Source organism: Triticum dicoccoides, chromosome 7B (assembly GCF_002162155.2).
Source record: "Triticum dicoccoides isolate Atlit2015 ecotype Zavitan chromosome 7B, WEW_v2.0, whole genome shotgun sequence".
Classification (NCBI taxonomy): Eukaryota; Viridiplantae; Streptophyta; class Magnoliopsida; order Poales; family Poaceae; genus Triticum; species Triticum dicoccoides.
Window position 1 is genome coordinate 389367337 of NC_041393.1, and position 24035 is coordinate 389391371.

Below are 24035 nucleotides of genomic sequence, written 5' to 3' on the forward strand. Positions count from 1 at the left end.
AACACAGATAGGTGAAGTAGAAAAAGTGGGGTCAGGTTTCATTCTAGCATTAAGAGATTGCTGCTTCCATTTAGCTAATAACTTCTTAAGATCGTATCTATCCTTGCAAGCAAAAATAGCTCTAGCAGCTTTTTCATCCATAACATAACCCTCAGGAACAACAGGCAATTCATAATCAGGGGGAGAACTTTCATCATCACTATCATCAATAATATCATCATTAATAATTTCATTCTCTCTAACCCTAGCAAGTTGTTCATCAAGAAATTCACCTAATGGCAAAGTAGTATCACACACAGAAGTAGTTTCATCGTAAGTATCATGCATAGCAGAAGTGGCATCATCAATAACATGCGACATATCAGAATTCATAGCAGTAGCAGGTTTAGGTGTCGCAAGCTTACTCAAAACAGAAGGAGAATCTAGTGCAGAGCTAGATGGCAGTTCCTTACCTCCCCTCGTAGTTGAGGGAAAAATCTTTGTTCTTTCGTCTTTCAAGTTCCTCATAGTGATCAACAGATATAAATCCCAAGTGACTCAAAGAATAGAGCTATGCTCCTCGGCAACGGCGCTAGAAATTAGTCTTGATAACCCACAAGTGTAGGGGATCGCAACAGCTTTCGAGGGTAGAGTATTCAACCCAAATTTATTGATTCGACACAAGGGGAGCCAAAGAATATTCTTAAGTATTAGCAGCTGAGTTGTCAATTCAACCACACCTGGATAACTTAGTATCTGCAGCAAAGTATTTAGTAGCAAAGTAGTATGATAGTAATGATAACAGTAGCAAAAGTAAAGGTAGCAGTTTTGTAGTGCTTGTAACAGTGGCAACAGAAAAGTAAATAAACAGAGCAAAATATGTGAAAAGCTCATAGGCATTGTGTAAGTGCATCTAGTGCCACCCCTAGTTGGTTTTGGAGTATTGACGACAAAGTTGGTTGAGGGACTAATGCGTTTGTGAGAATTGCAGGATAACGCAGGTAGTGTCCCTCATTGACTCGGTTTACCTACCGGAGATGACCCCTAAAAATGTATGAAGACATTGAAGACAATGGTGGTATGAGAAGATATTCATATTGAAGACTATGACATGAGAAGACATTGCGTGAAGACTATGGAGCGCAAAGACTGTGTGGTTTCGTTGTTTCCTTTTCTTCTTTGTTGAGTCATAGGAACCACCGTACTGTTAAGTGGGGTCCAAGTGAACTAAGTCAGAGTGACTGAAGTGATGCTCAACCCAAATCCTATGTCTTCGAACGAAGACAATGAGAGCAAATCTTATCCAGAGCTGGATGAGTCAGCTTTGCTTGTAGCCCAAGTAAAGTTGCCGCGTGTGTTTGAAATCTGACCATTGGAACACGTGTCAGTTCCTTAGTGACCCAGGGTCATTTCGGACAAATCAGGTCGGGTTGCCTTGTGGCTATAAATAGCCCACCCCCTACACCATAAATTAGTGGCTGCTCAGAGTTAGTACATGGCTTTTGTCGTTTGAGAGCAACCCACCTCGAAGCATTTGAGAGAGAGAAATCCTTGCGAGGACAAAGCCCAAACACCCAGAGCCAAAGAGTGTTAGGCATCACTGAAGTCTTTCTGTCTGTGTGACCAGAAGACTTATTACACTTGAGGACTGTGAATCCTCCAGCCGGTTAGGCGTCGCGTTCTGAGCATCCAAGAGTCATTGTGTATTGCCAGTGAACGAAGTCTGTGAAGGTTTGGAGGTCTACCTTGAAGACTTACCAGAGTGATTGGGCGAGGACTGGGTGTCCTTAGCTCAAGGGGAATAAGGTGAAGACACGGTCTTGTGAGTTAAATCTCAGCCTCCCTAACCAGACGTACAGTTGTCATAGCAACTGGAACTGGTCCAACAAATCCTGTGCCTTCAACAAGCGACTGGTTCTATCCCTTTCCATCCTTTACTTAAGTTTGTCTTCGTGAAGTCACTGCCTATCTGTGTATCTGTTTGACTTCATTGCTTGACTACTACTGTTGATTGGCTTCACACTATCTTCCATCCTGATCCTTACTACTTAGCTGCTATTAGTCCTGTACTTTCACATCATTGCATATTTGACTATGGCTTGCTTATGGTAGTTTATCTTCCGATGCATATCAACTAGGTCATTTCTGTTGTTTGTCTTCGAAACTTCTAAGTTTTGAAGACTTTCATAAAAATCGCCTATTCACCCCCCCTCTAGTCGATACTAGCACTTTCAATTGGTATCAGAGCAAGGTACTCCCTTGTTCTGTGTGATTCGGTTTAACCACCTGGAGTTTCAGCTATGTCGACTGCAAGGATAATCAAAGTCTCCGCTGCTTGTCCGGTGTTCGATGGAACTGAATATCCCTACTGGAAGAATAAGATGCGCATGCATCTTGAAGCCATTGATGTCGACCTCTGGTATGTCGTCAAGAATGGCGTTCCCAAAATTGGTGAAGGTGTCACCCCCACTGATGTCAAGAAGTTCATTCAACTGGACTCTACTGCAAAGAACATCATCTATGGTCATCTGACCAAAGGACAATATGGCCGTGTGAGTGCTCTGGAAACGTCGAAGCTAGTCTGGGACTGGCTATCCAAGGTCAACGAAGGCGTATCAACCCAGAGAGATCAAAGAATCAGTGTTCTTCGCAACCTCTTCAACCGCTTCAAGAGAAACGACAATGAAAATGTCCAGCTCACGTTTGATCGTCTGACTGACATCACAAATGAGCTTCAAGCTCTTGGCGCCACTGAGATCACCAAGCATGAAATCGTCAAGACACTGCTGAGATCACTTGACAGCTCCTTTGACACCCTTGCCCTCATGATACAAGAACGTCCTGACCTCAAGACACTCGATCCGTCTGATATACTTGAGAGGCTCAACACACATGAGTTCCAGCTTTCTGAGAAAAGAGATATCTATGGTCCCAATTATGGCCGAACTCGCGCCTTGAAGGCAAAAGTGGTTTCCTCATCTGAAGAAGAATCTGACTGCGGTTCTGATGATCCTGAAGACATTGGAAAGGAACTTGCCATGCTTGTGAAGAAGTTTCAGAGGTTCACCAAGAAGAAGGGCTTCAGAAAGTCTTCACGATCTAGCTCCAAGAATGATGAAGCTTCCACCCATGACCACAAGAAGAGAACCTGTCACAAGTGCAAGAAACCTGGTCACTACATATCTGAGTGTCCACAGTGGGACAATGAGAAGAAGAAAAAGAAGAGCAAGGAATATGATTCTGATGGCAAGAAGAAGAAGAAATCCTCAAAGTCTTCTTCCAAGTCTTCATCACACAAGAAGAGCTCATCAGGCAAGGCTCGTGCCTTTGTTGGCAAGGAAATGGATTCAGAGGAGGAGTCTGCTTCTGAGGAGGCGGAGGTGGAATCTGGAGAGGAGTCCGACCCTGGCGTTGCAAGTCTGGCTCTAGCCACAGCCTATGTTGCTAAGTCCATCTTCAACACTGAAGGCAATGACTTCCACACCAACGCTGAAGCTGATGACATGGACGATCTTGCTCCCACCTACTGCTTCATGGCACGTGGTGCCAAGGTAAAATCACGCGATGCTTACTTTCAAACATCAAGTGAAGATGACTCAGATTGTGAATCCAAACCCAGCTACAAAACACTTGCTAAAATTGCTACTGAACAACAAAGGGCTATGGAACATACTGAAAAACGGTTAGACAAAAGCGATGACCTGTTGGACGCGGAAATGACACGTTCACAGTCCTTAGTAGAAGACATAAAAAATCTTCATGCTAAGTACCAAGAACTTGAAAGTCTTCATGAGACGCTCTCAACCACATATGAAAAGCTCTCCTATGATTATCTTCAAAGGAAGCAAGAGCTTGAGAAATTGAAAGCGACTCATGAAGATCTTCAAAAAGAGAATGACTCACTTCGCGCTCAACAGATCAATCCCGCTCAGGATGGATTTGAACCACCATATCTAAAATGCATTGAGCGTGATAACGCTACCTCTGTTGCTGAATGTTCCAATACCGCTATTGTTTCATTGTCTTCACCTACTGATGTGGTTACTAACCCCTCTGCGGAGGATACCACTGCTATTGTTGATGAAAATGCTATGTTGAAGACATTGCTTGCAACAGGGATGTACAAAAGTTTGAAGGGCCATCAGACACTCTGCGATGTCCTCAAAAAGGAGATTCTGAACCGAAACCCTAGGAAAGAGGGTGTTGGGTTCGAGAGGAAAATGAATGCTGATGGTTCCTACTGGAAGCCTGAGCAGTATCCCAAAACCACTTGGGTTGCTGCAAAGGAACCTTCAGTGGATCCATCCACTTTATCTGGATTTACCTGTGCTAATCCTATTATCATTGATGAATCCTTTGATGCAAACTATAAACTGTTCAAAAATCAGAATGGTGAAGTGTTTGCCAGGTATATTGGTACTAACTGCAGGAATGGACCTCCTATGAAGAAGATCTGGGTTCCCAAAAGCTGCCTTGAGAATCTTCCAGTGAATGTCATCATGACACCACCAGGGAAGAAGACAAACCCTAGACCAAAGGCATCATATGGTCCAATGGCTTCATACGAACACATGACTCACTTGAGTCACCCTAACGCCAATGTTTTGCAGGGAAATCATACTCAGACTCATGAATATGAGCATGTGTCTTCAAACCGCTATGTTCATAGAACTAAGAACTTTTCTGCTTATTCACATGAGTATCATTCATCTCCTGCAAGGCTATTTGCTAGGGCTTCAAAGCCAAAATTCTCAGATGCTGCACTTAGACTCATTGCTTCTAAGCCACCCCTGAAAATGTGGGTGGTGAAGAAGAATTAACTCTCTTTTGCAGAATGTGGTCTCCAGCCAGCAATCAATGGCGTCCGATACTATTGCTGGGGACCTAAAACATAAAGGGACGCATGATAAAATGACTTACTATGTATTCCACATATGAATCTCTTATCTGTCATACTGTGTGTTCTAATCTTGATCTAAGCTGTGATAATCCTAGTGTGCGTCAAATGCTTATGCTTCACAACATACCTTGTGAAGCCTATCCTCCTAACTGCACTGTAGGGCATGTCACCAAAAGCTTCAGAATGGATTATTGACAGCGGATGCACTAATCATATGACTGGTGATCGAAGTCTTCTCATGGAGTCAACCTTACGTCCATCTGACAAGAGTCAAATCACATTTGCTGACACTGGTAAAAGCAAGGTATTGGGTCTAGGTAGAGTTGCAATCTCCAGGGATCAACACATGGATAAAGTGATGCTTGTTGAATCCCTTGGGTTCAACTTAATGTCTGTCTCAATGCTTTGTGACTTAAACATGATTGTGCTATTTGGAAAATATCGTTGCCTTGTACTAATGGAATCTGACAAGCCTCTAGTCTTTGAAGGATATAGGAAAGATGATCTATACATGGTAGATTTCTCAGCAGGTCCACAGCTTGCCGTATGTCTTCTCACAAAAGCTTCAGAATGCTGGCTCTGGCATCGAAGGCTAGGACATGTTGGCATGAGGAACTTACACTCACTTGTCAAGAAGAAGCATGTCATTGGCATCGAAGATGTCAATTTCAAGAAGGATCATCTGTGTGGTGCCTGTGAAGCTGGAAAGATGACAAGGGCAAAGCACCCCTCGAAGACAATCATGACAACATCTCAACCCTTCGAGCTGCTACACATGGACTTATTTGGACCTACTCACTACTCCACCCTCACAACAACTGCCTGTCTCTATGGCTTCGTCATTGTTGATGACTACTTAAGATACACATGGGTTCATATAATTCTTTACAAGACTGAAGTGCAAGATGTCTTCAGGCGCTTCGCCAATCGAGCAATGAACAATTATAGCGTGAAGATCAAGCATATCAGAAGTGACAATGGCACTGAATTCAAGAACACAGGACTTGATCTGTATCTGGATACAATGGGAATCACTCATGAGTTCTCTGCTCCATATACACCTCAGCAAAATGGCATCGTTGAGCGCAAAAACAGAACCCTCATTGAGATGGCTCGAACAATGCTAGATGAATACAGGACACCAAGAAAGTTCTGGCCTGAAGCTATTGATACAACCTGTCACATCATCAACCATGTGTACATCCATAAGCTTCTGAACAAAACATCCTATGAGCTCCTTACTGGCAAGAAGCCAAATGTCAGTTATTTCAGAGTATTTGGAGCTAGATGCTGGATTAAGGATCCCCATCACAAGTCAAAATTTGCACCTAAGGCTCACGAAGGCTTCATGCTTGGCTATGGAAAGGACTCACACTCCTACGGAGTTTTCAACCTCTTTCTCTATAAGATCGTCGAAACTGTGGATGTGAAATTTGATGAAACTAATGGTTCACAAAGAGAACTCCTGCCAAGTACACTAGATGAAGCTTCTCCAAGTGAATCTATCAAGCTGATGGGAACTGGTGAAATCTTGCCTTCTGAAGCACAGCCTAAAGCGGAACTTATCATCTCTGCACCAAATTAACCTGAAGACAATGCTCAGACCGAAGACAATCCTCCCAATGATGACAATGATCAGCAAGAGCAAAGTCTTCGTCCTGTTCATCCTCGTGTTGCAAATGAAGTACAAATCGAGAAGATAATTGACAGCATCAATGCGCCTGGTCCGCTTACTCGCTCAAGAGCAACACAGTTAGCAAACTTCTGTGGTCACTTTTCATTTGTGTCAATATCAGAACCCAAGAAAGTTGCTGAAGCTTTTATGGAACCTGAATGGATTCAAGCCATGCAAGAAGAACTTCAACAGTTCAAGCTGAATAATGTTTGGGAACTTGTCAAGCGACCTGACCCTCGCAAGCATAACATTATTGGAACGAAATGGATATATCAAAACAAGCAAGATGAGCATGGTCAAGTCGTCAGAAACAAAGCACGTCTTGTGGCTCAAGGATATACTCAAGTTGAAGGAATTGACTTCAATGAAACATTTGCTCCTGTTGCTAGGCTTGAAGCTATTCGCATACTGCTAGCCTATGCTAATCATCACAACATCTTGCTATATCAAATGGATGTGAAGAGTGCATTTCTCAATGGCAAGATTGAAGAAGAAGTATATGTCGCTCAACCACCTGGCTTTGAAGATCCAAAACATCCTGATATGGTGTACAAGCTAAACAAAGCACTGTATGGCCTCAAACAAGCTCCTTGCGCATGGTATGATACGATCAAAGACTTCCTGAAGAGCAAAGGCTTCAAACCTGGATCCCTCGATCCCACTCTCTTCACGAAGACATATGATGGTGAACTATTTGTGTGCCAAATATATGTGGATGACATAATCTTCGGCTGCACCAACCAGAAGTATAGTGATGAGTTTGGTACATGATGCAAGAGCAATATCAGATGTCCATGATGGGAGAACTGAAGTTCTTCCTTGGTCTTCAAATTCGTCAGCAAATCAATGGCATCTTCATATCTCAAGAAAAATACCTCAAAGATTGTCTGAAGAAGTTTGGAATGGAAGACTGCAAAGGCTACACGACGCCAATGCCAGCCAAACACCACCTTGGTACCAACGACAATGGTAAAGAGTTCGATCAAAAGGTATACCGCTCCATGATTGGTTCTTTACTTTATCTATGTGCATCTAGGCCAGATATTATGCTTAGTGTTTGCATGTGTGCTCGATTCCAAGCGGCACCAAAGGAATCGCATCACTTAGCTGTGAAGCGAATTCTTCGATATTTGGCTTACACCCCAACACTCGGATTATGGTATCCCAAGGGCTCAAAATTTGATTTGGTTGGATTCTCGGATGCTGATTATGCTGGTGACAAAGTGGATTGCAAGTCTACATCAGGCACATGTCACTTTCTTGGTCGATCACTTGTCTGTTGGTCTTCAAAGAAGCAGAATTGTGTATCACTCTCAACTGCTGAATCTGAATACATTGCTGCTGGATCCTGTTGTGCTCAGCTTCTATGGATGAAGCAAACTCTCAAGGACTATGGCATCAACCTGAAACAAGTACCTCTCTTCTGTGACAACGAGAGTGCCATCAAGATAGCCAACAATCCAGTCCAACACTCGAAGACAAAGCACATTGAAATTCGTCATCACTTTCTCAGAGATCATGTCATGAATAAAGATATCGATATCATTCACGTCAACACTGAAGAGCAACTGGCAGATATCTTCACAAAGCCCTTTGATGAGAAAAGGTTTTGCAAGTTACGGTGTGAGCTAAATATCTTGGAATCCTCTAATGTCATGTGATCAGGCACACATCCTAACACTTATGCATGTTGATGACTTAGATGTGCAACACACAAAGTAATGTATATCTTCAATTAATGAAGATTTACACTCTGAGTGTGAATACATTAACATGGAATTTGACTTCGGAGCGCCACGATAATTGTGCGCCGTGTCTGGGTCTAATACTTCCTATACGGTGGGTAACGCCACCACCAAATTTCTCTGTTTGAAGTGCTTCACTCATGGCGTTACTTTTGCAAAGACTTCGCATTTGGTTTGTCTTCAGTTTCAATTTATCTTCATGATTTTCTGTGCTATGATGATTTGATTGCATATATATATATATATATATATATATATATATATATATATATATATATATATATATAGCTATGACTTATAGCTATGTCTTCAAGTTGAATCTTTTGAACTAAGTGAATGTGATCGGACCCTAACCTCTCTATGCTTTCTATCTCAAACTCTATCTGTCCAAATCATATGCATTCTATTGAAACTGTCGAATGTCTTCTCCGCGTCCTAGTCAGCAGAAGGCAAAGAGACAAACATTAATTTTTTTTAAATGACTTATATTTATTGTTGAAATCCGGAGAAGCCGGAACAACTCTCCGACATGCCTGGCGGGCGTGGGAACGTGGGACAACTCTGAGTATGTTGCATGCTTGCCACGTGCCCCTCAGATGTGAACCGCCAGGGGCACCAGCGTAATTGCACTGTGCCGCTCACCTACTTATAAATACTTGTCCCCTGCGGTAAAGAAATCCTTCTTCCACCTCTCCACCTCGTCAAAACCCTAGCGCCACCGCTAGCTCTCAACGACGCTGGCGACGAAGTGCTTAGCTGCCGCGACTTCTCCGATGCCATCCTCACGCTGTCCGCGGACATCGTTCTCTCCGCCGTCGCCGTAGGTGTCCTCCGTCGCCAAGTTAGGGCACGGTGGGCTGAACTGCTCGGTCTCCTATTCATCCCATCTAGCAGTTCTTCGTGCGGTAATTATAACTCTATTTTTACCACCTTTTTGATCTTCAAGATTCATCCTGTTTACCGAAAGTGGTTTCTGCCTATTCAATGTTAGATCTATTCTGTCTGCATCTCATACTGCCTAGTCAATTCACTTAGATTTCCTGTCTAGTTTGATTCCTCACTTGTACTTATTCACGGATTGGTACAAATCTGGAACCAACTCACCTATATAAGTGAATGTCTTCGCATCATGAGGTCAATGTCTTCAAACTAATTTATCTTCAAAATCTTCTGAGAATGCATATGACCTCTTCCCCTTCCCTCGCATCTCTAATGCTGTCACAGGTACATGTCCGTGGGAGAATCCCTTGGTTCTCATAGTCTGCATTCGTTTGCAGAATACTTACAACATCATATCAATTCTCCTGAAGCCAGTTCCTGCTTGACCAGCAAGCGTAAGTCTCTGAAGCCTTTGAACGTATTGAAGCCATTCATTTTGAAGTTCATGGCTGCAGAAAAATCAGCAAGGAAGGGTGGCAGACAGCGCAGAGAAGGAACATCCAAAGATCTGCCTGATGACCTAGAAGAGCTCTACAAGACAGATCCTGAAGAGACCTATCATCAGCGCAAGACACGAATCCAATGGATTCGACGCTATTGGGCCGAAGAATGGTTCAAGTACAAATTCGTGACCAAGGAATATGCAGAGAAGAATGCTATCAAGAGTCCTTGGGGCGATATTCTCTGTCGAGGCCTTCAACCCAAGAACAGAGCTGAAGCTATTGCACAAGACTTCTATCCTTGCATGGTCCGTGGACCTCAGCCTGAGAATGCCGATCCCACATCATTACTCTGGTGTCGTGATGATGCTCTCTTCAAGCGCAACTTCTAGCACGCAAAGGCTTCGGCCAAGGAAAACAAGAAGTCATTGGGATTAGACTTCAACCCTGGTCCCTCTGCTCCTCGTGCTGACGGCTCTCGTGATGCAGAACCCAATGTCATCGGCCCCTTCTCCAACCTTGACGGCCTCATCACCTACATCTTGGTTCAGGGTGCCAGAGTAGATCATTCTGATAATGATGCTGACACTGATGAAGCCCCAGCTCCTCCTCCGAAGCCGCAGAAGCAAAAGAAGCTAAAGGCTTCTAAATCAGCACCTCCAAAAGCTTTACGTGCGAAGCCTCTGGCCACTGCACCTCCTGAAGCCAGTGTGCAGTCTAAATATCAATCCCGTATCTCCAAGAAGACGGAGAAGAAAAAGCAACTTGTCAGGCATACTGATCAAGCCTTGACTCCTGCCGCCATTCTACTTGAAGAACCCATTGATCTGTCTAGTGATGAAGATCTTGCTGATGATGCCCTTGAGCAGCTGATAAAGAGCAAGGAAGAAGCAGAAATCTTCAACAACTTGCCTCTCTTTGATGTGGCAATCATCCATAACTTCATTGATGAGTGGTTCGACACCCCCAATCTCAGCTTTGACGATTTGTACCTTCCCATTGGCCTCAGCGTCTCCTTCAATAGCGCCATTGCTTCTGAGCTAGCTCTTGCTCAGCGCATCGTTGAGCTGAAGAACAAGATTGACTATGAAAAGGCTCAGTTCAAGAAGCATGTGGCCAAGCTAAGTGTTCAAGACATCAGAAATTTCAAGGTCATGTTGCATGAGCTTAAAGAAGCTTTTCTGAAGAAGCGCCAAGAAGCTCAAGGCTCTCGTGAGCGCATGAAGAGTTTGGATGATAAGTGTGTGCTTGCCTACAATGAGGCTGAGAAGCGCAAGTCACTTGGCCGTCCTGGCATTGACCTCAGGATGGCTGCAAAGAAAAAGAAGAAGCTTCCTGCTGACCAGCCTGCACCTTCAAGCCAAGAAGCCCCTCACATTATCTTCCCAAGCAGCATGACTGGCTCGAAGCCAAAGGTCACCACAACCGCTTCAGAATAGAAGAAGACGAGGGCTACCGAGGCTGAAGCCAGAAAGAGGAAGAATACTGAAGCCTTTGATGCCGCTCCCTCCAAGAAGAAGCGCAAGACCAAGAAGACTAGGGCTGCTCCCATAGAGCCCTTAGTAGTTGAACCCATTTCAGTGGTTCGCCCTGCGTCAGAACATCAAGAAAGAAGCATGATAGTTCATGATCCTGCTTCCACAGAGGCTCATGAAGCTGAAGATATACCAGCAGCCGAACCCACCACTGCTGAAGACATTGGTCATGATGACAATGTTGAAGATGATGAAGTTCTTCCTCAGATCGAACACAACGTGGTATCATCGCCTGTCCTTACGAACAGCGAACTCATCAGCATTGGTCGTCCTCTGACGCCAATTGCTCAGGATGCATCATGGGCGGATCACCCACAGCAACAAGACTCCCCAAGTACTCCCAAACAACAACAACAAGCTACACCACCCGTGCCAGAAGAAGATGAAGACTTTGAGGCCCAGCCAACTCCATCTCCAAAGGCGTTGCCAGCACTTCGCAGGCTTCGCAAAGTACAAAGGCCTCAAGTCCCTCTGTCGAGCGTTCCAGAAGGAGAATGGCAACGCCAACCTGTTGCACGTCAAGTATTTTCTGAACCCACTCCAACTGTGAATGTCTCCATGTCTGAAGCCCAAGCTGCTGAAGACATTTTGGCTGCATCAGCCGAAGAGAATCAAGAAGACGTACATGTTCCTACTCCCCTAGTTATTGAAGAAGCTGTTCCTGATGTGAACATGCCAGTGCCCGACCCTCCTGTTCATCAAGAGGAGGTTGAAAATGTTGAAGCTGCCACCACCAACGCTAATGAAGCCGATGACGTTGTCATGGCTAACGCTAATGTGGAGCTTGAACCAACCAGTGTGCCTGAAGCTAATGAGGCCACTGCGCCTGAAGCTAATGAGGCCAGTGCACCTGAAGCTAATGCGGCAACTGCTCCCGAAGCACCTGTTGTGCAGCCTGAAGCCTCAGTTGTTGCCACTGCTCCTGTTCCGCCACCAAGGCCTCATACAATTGAGCAAGCATACAGCCATGGTCAGCTAACCACTGTTCGATGGCCCATTCTGGTACCTCCGCCTACTGCCTCTGGACCTCAATTTGATTATCATGTTGAGCATAGGCCTCAGGTCCACAAGCCAAAGCCAAGACTGCCAAGGTTTCTAGGTACTGCAAACTCACTAGGGTTCTTCAATGCTAATGGCTTCAAAAGCCACAATACCTTCTTTGACAGCGCCAAGAACCCTTACTCAAATCCAAGGATATCATCAGATCGTTTCTGGAGCTATCAACAGCGAAGCTATTACTCCTCCGTTCTGTATGATCAAGGCCGCATTTTCCCTCATATGCGCCTCGACACTGAAGCCATTGCTGGACTGTCATGCTTAGAAGAAGCACTTGATTGCTTTCGTGATGCTGGTCTGCTCAACTTTGTGACAGACAAAGAACACTGGAATGAAGAGCTATTGCTTCAATTCTATGCTACTCTACACATTCGCGGCTACAACAGAGATATCAAGACATGGGTCCTCGAGTGGATGACCAGAAACATTAATCATGAAGCCAAAGCTCTTGACATCATTGAGCTTATAGGGCTAGCCACTCCTGGAGAGCTATATGAACCTGATTGTCAGCTACACCGCAATGCATTGGAGAGCATCTTCCATAAGCCAGAACCCAACATGAGCCAGATGTTGAGCATGATGAAGCCCTTGCCATCTGACGCTGAATATCCAACAGCGTTCTTTGTTAAAGACCTTGAGTATCTGCCATGCACAATATATCATATTATCAGGCGAACTCTATGGCCTATCAAAGGACATTCATCAGCGGCCAAGCTTGAAGGAGCTATGAAGACTTTGGTCTTCTACATTCTCAATGGCGTCAGCTTCAATACTCAAGAATTCTTTATCAGGCAACTTGCTGCTTCTGGATCTGATCTGTTTGGTCTGAAGTTTTATGCTCCATGGGTCATGCGCTTCATCAAGCGACACTCATCTATCAACTATCAACCATCTGCTCGCAATCATCTGATCTTTTTACCAGAGGTTGATATGTCAGTTGAAGCCATATACTCTGACCCTGCCAAGAAGCCTCTTTGTCTTCAGAATGCTGAGCACCAAAGCTTCACTCAACCCATTGAAGGTGTTCAAGCAGCAACACGAATCTATCCATTGGCTGGAAATACTCGTCTGCCTCATCGAGCACCTACTGAAGCCACTGAAAGCACCATTGCCCAAAGGCCTCGGAAGCGTTCTCGCATTCTCAATGACCGAGAACTTCTTGTGGCCCTTCATCAGAAACAGGATAAACATCACTTTTGGCTCAAGAGACAGATGCAAAGCCTCTTGGTGGATGTCAATCGCATTCATAACCTTGCCACCAAGAATGCCTTTGTTGCTCATGAAACTTGGCGGCGATCATGGAAGAGCTTGACCCTGCTTAGTGCTGAAGCAGATCTTCAAGACGATGGCTTCAATGAAAGATTCCAGTTTGACTCCACTCCTCCACGGACTGCTGTCCTACGTCGCACTCCATCTCTTGAAGACTCTGAATATTCTTCCTCCGCGGCAACTGTCAATGCCAGAGTGATCGATGACGAAGATGATGCTACTTCACCACCTCCTACTACTGCACGCATCGACACTGCACCAAGTTCGTCTGCACCGCCAACCAACGACGATAACCCTGCTGCTTCACCTGCTCATGAGAACAAGTAGATGCTCTATGTCTTCAAACCTTTTTGGTCCTTACTGACAAAAGGGGGAGAAGCGTATGAGTTGACAGTCTTCAAGTGGGTTCTTATGGGCGGTTGCATTATACTTTGCCTCGTGCTTACAACTCTTGCTTTTTAAAAACATTTGGCTCTTTGAGTTGTAACACCTAAACTTGATGGTCGTCTGCTACTTATTTGCTTTACTGTGATGCGATGATAAATTCCACATGTGCGATGGTAACTTCCGCACTTAGATCATTCTGCAGACGTCCATTTTTCATTATGCATGTCATTCTATTTGCTATATCATTTCATGCATGATGAATTATCTTCATAAGTTGAAGTGGATCTCCACAAGTACAACCTGCCATGTGCATTTGCATTCCAAAAGCAAATTACTTATATGCACATCTTCAGGGGGAGCCCTTGCTACTTATGAAGACAATTCTCTATCCTTTACAATTTCACATACTTTATCCCCGTTGAAAACTTCAACCAGTTTGTCATCAATCACCAAAAAGGGGGAGATTGTAAGTGCATCTAGTGCCACCCCTAGTTGGTTTTGGAGTATTGACGACAAAGTTGGTTGAGGGACTAATGCGTTTGTGAGAATTGCAGGATAACGCAGGTAGTGTCCCTCATTGATTCGGTTTACCTACCAGCGATGACCCCTAAAAATGTATGAAGACATTGAAGACAATGGTGGTATGATAAGATATTCATATTGAAGACTATGACATGAGAAGACATTGCGTGAATACTATGGAGCGCGAAGACTGTGTGGTTTCGTTGTTTCCTTTTCTTCTTTGTTGAGTCATAGGAACCACCATACTGTTAAGTGGGGTCCAAGTGAACTAAGTCAGAGTGACTGAAGTGATGCTCAACCCAAATCCTATGTCTTCGAACGAAGACAATGAGAGCAAATCTTATCCAGAGTTGGATGAGTCAGCTTTGCTTGTAGCCCAAGTAAAGTTGTCGCATGTGTTTGAAATCTGACCGTTGGAACACGTGTCAGTTCCTTAGTGACCCAGGGTCATTTCAGACAAATCAGGTCGGGTTGCCTTGTGGCTATAAATAGCCCACCCCCTACACCATAAATTGGTGGCTGCTCAGAGTTAGTACACGGCTTTTGTCGTTTGAGAGCAACCCACCTTGAAGCATTTGAGAGAGAGAAATCCTTGCGAGGACAAAGCCCAAACACCCAGAGCCAAAGAGTGTTAGGCATCACTGAAGTCTTTCTGTCTGTGTGACCTGAAGACTTATTACACTTGAGGACTGTGAATCCTCCAGCCGGTTAGGCGTCGCGTTCTGAGCATCCAAGAGTCATTGTGGATTGCCGGTGAACAAAGTCTGTGAAGGTTTGGAAGTCTACCTTGAAGACTTACCAGAGTGATTGGGCGAGGACTGGGTGTCCTTAGCTCAATGGGAATAAGGTGAAGACACGGTCTTCTGAGTTAAATCTCAGCCTCCCTAACCAGACGTACAATTGTCACAGCAACTGGAACTAGTCCAACAAATCTCGTGTCTTCAACAAACGACTGGTTCTATCCCTTTCCATCCTTTACTTAAGTTTGTCTTCTGCCTATCTGTGTATCTGTTTGACTTCATTGCTTGACTACTACTGTTGATTGGCTTCACACTATCTTCCATCCTGATCCTTACTACTTAGCTACTATTAGTCCTGTACTTTCACATCATTGCATATTTGACTATGGCTAGCTTATGGTAGTTTATCTTCCGCTGCATATCAACTAGGTCATTTCTGTTGTTTGTCTTCGAAACTTCTAAGTTTTTAAGACTTTCATAAAAATCGCCTATTCACCCCCCCTCTAGTCGATACTAGCACTTTCACATTGGATCAGTGATGGATAATTATGTCGGATGCGATTCCTCATGTAATAGCTATAACATAGGGTGACACAGAACTAGCTCCAGTTCATCAATGTAATGTAGGCATGTATTCCGAATATAGTCATACGTGCTTATGGACAAGAACTTGCATGACATCTTTTGTCCTACCCTCCCGTGGCAGCGGGGTCCTAGTGGAAACTAAGGGATATTAAGGCCTCCTTTTAATAGAGAACCAGAACAAAGCATTAGCACATAGTGAATACATGAACTCCTCAAACTATGGTCATCACCGAGAAGTATCCCGATTATTGTCACTTCGGGGTTGTCGGATCATAACACGTAATAGGTGACTATAGAATTGCAAGATAGGATCAAGAACTCACATATATTCATGAAAACATAATAGGTTCAGATTTGAAATCATGGCACTCGGGCCCTAGTGACAAGCATTAAGCATAGCAAAGTCATAGCAACATCAATCTCAGAACATAGTGGATACTAGGGATCAAACCCTAACAAAACTAACTTGATTACATGGTAAATCTCATCCAACCCATCACCGTCCAGCAAGCCTACGATGGAATTACTCATGCACGGCGGTGAGCATCATGAAATTGGTGATGGAGGATGGTTGATGATGATGACGATGACGAATCCCCCTCTCCGGAGCCCCGAACGGACTCCAGACCAGCCCTCCCGAGAGAGATTAGGGCTTGGCGGCGGCTCTGTATCGTAAAACGCGATGCAACTTGTTGGAAATATGCCCTAGAGGCAATAATAAATTAGTTATTATTATATTTCCTTGTTCATGATAATCGTTTATTATCCATGCTGTAATTGTATTGATAGGAAACTCAGATACATGTGTGGATACATAGACAACACAATGTCCCTAGTAAGCCTCTAGTTGACTAGCTCGTTGATCAATAGATGGTTACGGTTTCCTGACCATGGACATTGGATGTCGTTGATAATGGGATCACATCATTAGCAGAATGATGTGATGGACAAGACCCAATCCTAAGCCTAGCACAGAGATCGTGTACTTCGTATGCTAAAGCTTTTCTAATGTCAAGTATCATTTCCTTAGATCATGAGATTGTGCAACTCCCGGATACTGTAGGAATGCTTTGGGTGTACCAAACATCACAACGTAACTGGGTGGCTATAAAGGTGCACTACAAGTATCTCCGAAAGTGTCTGTTGGGTTGGCACGAATCGAGACTGGGATTTGTCACTCCGTGTAAACGGAGAGGTATCTTTGGGCCCACTCAGTAGGACATCATCATAATGTGCACAATGTGACCAAGGGGTTGATCATGGGATGATGTGTTACGGAACGAGTAAAGAGACTTGCCGGTAACAAGATTGAACAAGGTATCGGCATACCGACGATCGAATCTTGGGCAAGTACAATACCGCTAGACAAAGGGAATTGTATATGGGATTGATTGAGTCCTTGACATCGTGGTTCATCTGATGAGATCATCGTGGAACATGTGGGAGCCAACATGGGTATCCAGATCCCGCTGTTGGTTATTGACCGGAGAACGTCTCGGTCATGTCTGCATGGTTCCCGAACCCGTAGGGTCTACACACTTAAGGTTCGATGACGCTAGGGTTATAAAGGAAGTTTGTATGTGGTTACCGAATGTTGTTCGGAGTCCCGGATGAGATCCCGGATGTCACGAGGAGTTCCGGAATGGTCCGGAGGTAAAGATTTATATATGGAAAGTTCTTGTTCGGGTTCCGGGAAAAGTTCGGGTTTTTCCGGTATTGTACCGGGAAGGTTTCAGAAGGTTCCGGAGAATTCCGGAGGGGTCCGGAGGTCCAGAAATTGTTCCACCATGTTCAATACAGCAGCATGGGCTGTAGGGGGGCGCCCTAGCCTTAATGGGCCAGGGGCACTAGCCCCCCCAAGGCCCATGCGCATGGGAGGGGGAAAACCCTAAGGGGGAGGGCCTCCACTTGACTTGGGAGGCACTCCTCCCCCCCTTGGCCGCCGCCCCCTCCTCAGATTGGATCTGAGGGGGCCGACCCCCTCTCCCTTGCCCCTATATATGTGGGGGGTGGGAGGGCAGCTGCACCAAAAGTTCTGGCGCAGCCCTCCCCCTCTCCCAAGTACTCCTCCTCTCCCGCGGTGCTTGGCGAAGCCCTGCAGGATTGCCACGCTCCTCCATCACCACCACGCTGTTGTGCTGCTGCTGGATGGAGTCTTCCTCAACCTCTCCCTCTCTCCTTGCTGGATCAAGGCATGGGAGATGTCATCGGGCTGTACGTGTGTTGAACGCGGAGGTGCCGTCCGTTCGGCACTAGGATCTCCGGTGATTTGGATCATGACGAGTACGACTCCTTCAACCCCGTTCTCTTGAACACTTCCGCTTAGCAATCTACAAGGGTATGTAGATGCACTCTCCTTCCCCTCGTTGCTGGTTTCTCCATAGATAGATCTTGGTGACACATAGGAAAATTTTGAATTTCTGCTACGTTCCACAACACAACTTTCTCTCTGATTTTTTTTGCCGTGAAACAGAATATATAGAGTTGGAGTTGAGGTCGGTGGAGCATCAGGGGGCTCACAAGACAGGGGGCACACCCGGGGGGAGAGGGGGCGCCCCGACCCTCGTGGAAAGGGTGTGGGCCCCCTGGCCTTGATTCTTTCGTCAGTATTTTTTATATTTTCCAAAAGTTATCTCCGCGGATTTTCAGGTCATTCTGAGAACTTTTGTTTTCTGCACAATAAACAATACCATGGAAGTTCTGCTAAAAACAGCGTCAGTCCGGGTTAGTTTCATTCAAATCATGCAAATTAGAGTCCAAAACAAGGGCAAAAGTGTTTGGAAAAGTAGATACGTTGGAGACGTATCAGGGGGTAGACCATGGTAACTTCCTCTTGGTTTGTGTTACGATAGGTCATAGTGACATGACAAGCCAAGATTAAGCACATGCCTTCACAAGATTCCTTATCGTCGCCTCAAAGTGGGGGAGCCACACTCTAAGTGCAGAACCATCATGCAAAACTATACTGTTTGTGAAGCACGTGCCTGATACATCTCCAACGTATCTATAATTTTCGATTGTTCCATGCTATTATATTATTTTTGGGACTAACCTATTAACCTAGAGCCCAGTGCCAGTTCCTATTTTTTCCTTGTTTTAGAGTTTCACAGAAAAGGAATACCAAACGGAATGAAACTTTCGCGATGATTTTTCTTGGACCAGAAGACATCCAGAGGGCTTGGAGTGCAAGTCAGGAAAGCGACGAGGAGGCCACAAGGATGGAGGGCGCGCCCAGGGGGGCAGGGCGCGCCACCATCCTTGTGGGCCCCTCATGACTCTACCGACCTATTTCTTCTGCCTATATATTCTCATATATCCCAAAAACATCCACGGGAGCCATGAAACCACTTTTCCACCACACAACCTTATGTAACCGTGAGATCCCATCTAGGGGCCTTTTCCGGCGTCCTGCCGGAGGGGGATTCGATCATGGAGGGCTTCTACATCAACACCATTGCCTCTCCGAAGAAGCGTGAGTAGTTTACCACAGACCTATGGGTCCATAGCTAGTAGCTAGATGGCTTCTTCTTTCTCTTTGATTCTCAATACCATGTTCTCCTCGATATTCTTGGAGATCTATTCGATGTAATACTTTTTGGTGGTGTGTTTGCCAAGATCCAATAAATTGTGGATTTATGACCAGCTTATCTATGAATATTATTTGAATCTTCTCTGAATTGTTTTATGCATGATTTGATATCTTTGTAAGTATCTTCGAACTATCGATTTGGTTTGGTTAACTAGATTGGTTTTTCTTGCAATGGGAGAAGTGCTTAGCTTTGGGTTCAATCTTGCGGTGCTCGATCCTAGTGACAGAAGGGGAACCGACACGTATTGCATTGTTGCCATCGAGGATAACAAGATGGGGTTTTCATCATATTGCTTGAGTTTATCCCGCTAAATCATGTCATCTTACTTAATGTGTTACTCTGTTCTTATGAACTTAATACTCTAGGTGCAGGCAGGAGTCAGTCGATGTGTGGAGTGATAGTAGTAGATGCAGAATCGTTTTGGTCTACTTGATACGGACGTGATGCCTATATTCATGATCATTGCCTTAGATATCGTCATAACTCTGCGCTTTTCTATCAATTGCTCGGTAGTAAGTTGTTCACCCACTGTAATATTTTCTATCTTGAGAGAAGCCTCTAGTGAAACCTATAGCCCCGGGGTCTATTTTCCATCATATAATCTTCTATTTTCCATCATATAATTTTCCGATCTACAATTTTAGTTTCCTATTTATTTTCTTTGCAATCTTTTACTTTCCATTCCATAAACCAAAAATACCAAAAATATTACTTTACTGTTTATCCATCTATATCAGATCTCACTTTGCAAATAACCATGAAGGGATAGACAACCCCTTTATCGCGTTGGGTGCAAGTTGGTGTTTGTTTGTGCAGGTATTCAGTGGCTTGAGCATTGTCTCCTTCTAGATTGATACCTTGGTTCTCAAAAGCTGAGGGAAATACTTACTCTACTTTGCTGCGTCACCCTTTCCTCTTCAAGGTAAAAACCAACGCAACCTCAAGAGGTAGCACGAAGAATTTCTGGCGCCATTGTCGGGGAGATCTACGCCAAGTCAAGACATACCAAGTACCCATCATTAAATCTCATCCCTTGCATTACATTATTCGCCATTAGCCTCTCGTTTTCCTCTCCCCCACTTCTAAAACAATTTTCAAAAAGATTCACCCTTTTCTTCTCCCCTCTTCCATTCGTCTTTTCGTTTGCCTTGATGTCTTATTTGGCTCGTTTGCTTGTTTGGTTGGAATAATTGTGTATTTATTGCAAATTAGAGAACCTAAGATTTATGGATCCTCATTTGCTTGCTAATCTTTTTAAGAGATCCAATTATGATGAACCAATTGCTAGTGAGTTTTGTGCACTAGATTGTCTTTATGAAGTTTTGCTTGAAATTCGTGAATCTGAAAATTTTGATGAAGTACTTTATGAAGTGATTCACGATAGATCTTTGAATAAAAAGCATGATTGCAATGGTGTTATTATAAATTCTATTAATGTCTATTGTGCTAATAATATGCAAAACCCCAAGCTTGGGGATGCTAGTTTTGCTATGTCTACCACTTGTTGCAATGATCATGATTGGGGCGATTCTTCTTATGATCTTAAAATTTTATTTAAGCCCCATGATGAATATGAGATTGATAATATTGTTTGCAATAATATTGAAAGTGGGTTTGGAAGAGTGTCAACTTCAGATCCCACATATTTGGAGAATGTTCAATCTTATGATTTTTTTTGATAAAAGTGGGTTTGGAGAGGTCATGACTTTAGTTAATGTTAATCCCACTATTTTGGAAGTGTGTCAACTTTGCATGCCTGTGGATCATGTTGAGAATATGTTATGTGATAGCTATATTGTTAAATTTGCTTATGATCCTACATGTAATTACTATGAGAGAGGAAAATATGGTTGTAGTAATTTTCATGTAACTAAATTACCTCTCTTCATGTTGAGATTGCTATTGTTTCTTTCTTCTTCCTTGCATATAGTGGTTTTTGCTTGTCTTGATAATTTGTTTGCTTATAAAATCCCTATGCATAGTAAGCATGTTAGACTTAAACTCGTTTGTCACATGTTTTATGATGCTCTCTTTGTGTTTCATTGTTATCTTTCATGTGAGCATCATTAAAGTTATCAATGCCTAGCTAAAAGGCTTTAAAGAAAAGCGCTTGTTGGGAGGCAACAAATATTTTTTCATTGCTGTTTTGCAATAAATATTTCATCTAGCCTCTGGTTAGATGTGCTTTTATGTTTTAATTAGTGCTTGTGCCAAGTAAGACCTTTGGGATAGCTTACGGTGATAGTTGATTTGATCTTGCTGAAAAACAGAAACTTTTGCGCTCACAAAAATAATTTTCATAATTCACAGAGGCGTTATTTTGAGCTGATTCCTTTTGCAGAAGATAAATAAACAAATTTCTTAGGTCGTCCTAAATTTTCAGGATTTTTGGAGTTAAAGAAGTATTCGAAATATTCAGATTGCTACAGACAGTTCTGTTTTTGACAGATTCTGTTTTTCGCGTGTTGTTTGCTTATTTTGATGCACTTATGGCTAGTATTGGGGGGTATGAACCATGAAAAAGTTGGAATACAGTAGATATTATGCCAATATAAATAAAGAATGAGTTCACAACAGTACCAAAAGTGGTGATTTATTTTCTTATACTAACAGAGCTTACGAGATTTTCTGTTGTGTTTTGTGTTGTGAAGTTTTAAAGTTTTGGGTAAGGATTTGATGGACTATGGAATAAGGAGTGGCAAGGGCCTAAGATTGGGGATGCCTAGGGTACCCCAATGTAATATTCAAGGACAAACAAGAACCTAAGGTTGGGGATGCCCTGAAAGACATCCCCTCTTTCGTCTTTGTCTATCGGTAACTTTACTTGAGGCTATATTTTTATTCACCGCATACTATGTGTTTTGCTTCGAGAGTCTTGTATGATTTAAGTCTTTGATTTTTAGTTTGACACAACCATCCTTGCTGTACACACCTTTTTAGAGAGACACACATGAATCGTTATTTATTAGAATACTCTATGTGCTTCACTTATATCTTTTGAGCTAGGCAATTTTGCTCTAGTGCTTCACTTATATCTTTTTAGAGCACGGCGGTGGTTTTATTTTATAGAAATTGTTGAACTCTCATACTTCACTTATATTATTTTGAGAGTCTTTAAAAACAGCATTGTCGGGGATATACCCCGCGGTATGACCCGGCCAGAAGTATGACCCGACCGGACTTGGCGTTTCATTGGTAACCCGCCGGAGGATTGGTGACTCACTGGTCTGACGACTCACGAGCCTGGCGACACATTAATGGTTCCTACAGCGGGTCAGATAGAAGACTAGGCCCAAGGCCCAGAAGGCCGGCTTATGTTATGATGGGCCGGCTTAAGAGGAAAGCGTAAAGAATATTCCCTTACAAAGGAAGCAAGACTAGGACTCCACTTGTAATAGACTAGTCCTAATCCTAATAGGACTCCACATGTAACCCGCCACTCCAACTTATATAAGGAGGGGCGGGGCGCCCCAAGAGGGAGAGGCAAGAAACAATTTCTAGGGCTAGACCCAACTAAAAGAGTCGGAGATACGACATCTCCCTCATGAGCATAATGAGACCTAGCCACAAACAGCATGTAGGGCTATTACCGGATGATGTTTCTCGGGGCCCGAAGCTGTCTAAATCCTTGTCTTGTGTGTTGCGTATCTCGTCCCGATCCACCCCTCTCAAGCTACCACATAGAGGCGTTGGCCTCACGACAAGTCCTCACACTAGGACATCTGCCGTGACAAATCAACGACAGTTGGCGCCCACCGTGAGGCCTGCGCACGGTGGTGTTGAATTCTTGAAAGGATCTGTCACAAGGAGTGAGAAGTTCACAATTTCAGGATAAAGAAAAGCCGGCATGAAACAAACGCGCAGGAAGTCTGCCGTCGGCCGGGTTAATTAATTCCGCTCATTAATTTTGGAAGGATGAATACGAGATTGAGATCGGGAATTAGGGTTGCGTCTGTATGCGGCCGCAAGTCGCCGAGATCAACCGGAGTTTTTTACCGCAAGTATACATCAACTGGTCCGATTTAGTGACCGAGTCTGATTGCTACCCTCTGGCGTGAAGATTGAAGCCTGCTGCAAGTTGATTGACACGTACTTTTACATACAGAAACAAACATATGGCAATGAGCAAGTACTACTTCCATTAGTACTCGGACCCTTGAAGTCACCTCCAAATCAGTTTTTTCTTTGAAAAAAGTCTCTGTTTGTTACGTAGAGAAGCAAACCCCTCAAGGGCATAGATTCCTAGGCCAATCATTACCTTGCAATTGATTTCACAAAAAGCTTTCCAAGTGGTTGCTCACGTGAGTTTCGATTTTCAAGTACTGTACCTGGCTTTTAAAGAGTCTAGAGATGATTTCCAACTGGGCTTCATGTGTCAATCTATTACTCAGAGAGTTGCTGCTGTGGTTTCCTGTGTTCGCGGCTACTGGTACCCTAAAAAAAATGCCACGACCCATATGCGGATACGACTGTGACCCGGTTTCACCACAGTGGTTTTCCTCAAACCGGCTCGCCTTCTATTTTGACACGCCTGGGAATATTAAACGATGGTCACTCTGGACCGCGGTCGGATCAACAGTCAGCTCCGTCAGTGTGCGCTGCCATTACTGGTGATACTTTGTTACTACTATTTATCTGTTCGGGTCAAGATGGACATCAGAAGGCTACACGAA